The sequence below is a fragment of the Rhamphochromis sp. 'chilingali' genome (assembly GCF_963969265.1).
Source record: "Rhamphochromis sp. 'chilingali' genome assembly, chromosome: 21".
Classification (NCBI taxonomy): domain Eukaryota; kingdom Metazoa; phylum Chordata; class Actinopteri; order Cichliformes; family Cichlidae; genus Rhamphochromis; species Rhamphochromis sp. 'chilingali'.
Window position 1 is genome coordinate 20,392,791 of NC_137949.1, and position 1,747 is coordinate 20,394,537.

The following is a 1,747-nucleotide window of genomic DNA, read 5'->3' on the forward strand; positions in this document are numbered from 1 at the left end:
TGGTTTCAATTCTTTCTGCCTTCTATTTCTATTCTTTTACCATATTTAGGGCAAATTTTTAGATCCAGGTCTTTATTTCCATTTTTCTTTCAGAATAAGAATCAGCACTTTATTCACATTTCATTTAACAGAACAGACAATCAATACCAAATTAATACCAACAATAACAAAATCACACAGATAATAAAAATACATAAAGCATATTTGTATTTCTTTGTATATAATCTAATTAATTAAACTACTTTGGCCATGTTGGTCCTCCATTTGACGTGTTCGCTCCTTATAATAAAAAAAATACACAAACCTACCTGAACACGTGGCTCTAAATACACGCTCATTTTAAACTAAATGAATATAGACAGAGGAGAGATCAATCGTTTATGAGTCTATGCTGCCATCTTCTGGTTTTCTGTGGAATTAACAGTAACAGTGCTATACACGTGCGACTGCTCCGCGTAATTCGCTGATCATTTGACACAGTTTGTTAAGAGGTCATCGGTTGCTTATAGTTAATGTATGAATGAAAATGAAAGAACAAATATTCAATAACAAAATTAAAAAAAAAAAAAAAACATTGGAGGATGCGGGCATCGATCCCGCTACCTCTCGCATGCTAAGCGAGCGCTCTACCATTTGAGCTAATCCCCCTGGCTGTACGAAACCTCACGTCACTTTCTTTTATCATTGCATCCACAGCCTCGTCTGCTTCCTGTTTTGAATCATCGGGTGTTTAACTCTTTATACAACACGTGAACGTTAGTAAACACCACAAGATAACTTCTGCAGAACTTCCTCACTACTCTTGTTATTATCTTACTTAAGTTTTCTGCATACCATCCTTTTTGGTCGTTTTTTCGTAGTCAAGACAAAAAATGCTAACAGTCACTTCAACTTTAGTTACATCTATGATTCATATTAACCGAGACACAAATCTTTAAGGCTCACCTTTATTATAATTTCTGCCGAAATTACACACGTTTTTACCGCATCAAGGATATGTTACAAGCAACGTTTCATTGTTTCCAGTCGTTGTCTAAACTTGAACTATGAAAAATGAGGTAGTAGAAGCCAATCGCAGCTGTTATTCCAATCACGCTAAAACAAACACTTTTTTTCCCCATTTTATTTCTAAATGATGCCTAACACAGGTCTGAGCATCTCAGGGTTCTCAATACATGATATGATTTTGAGGTAATATTTTATAATACGGCCATAATTTCTAATACTACAAGAAATTATATTTTCTAATACTATTATAAATTATATTTTCTAAATGAATACTTATATAGCAATTATATTTACCTACACATAGGCTACTAAGTTAACTACACTAGAATAAGAGGGTAACAAATCAGGCTTTTACAGGAGATTTTCAAAACGACATTGTTGGTCAGAAACAAAGAAATCATTGTAATGTAAGTAAATTTAACTATTTTGTAATGAATGAAAGAAGAAGTAGTGCATACATAATTTGAAGTGCTCCTTAAATTTCAAAGGGAAGGAGACTCAAATTACACGCTAAGTACTGCGTAACTTTTTTTTGTAATCGTTGCAGAAAAACTATATTTCCCCATCTGACACTGTAAGCACACTTTAGTTTTGGGCGTGTGAGCTAAATTATGAAGTGGCTTAACCTTGTTTAACATCCAGTCATTTTACAGGAAAGGAGACATGCCTTACACTACTTTTCAAAATTACGTTTGAACAGTTTTTGTGAGAAAAAAAAGACTTCATCATCGAGCTTACA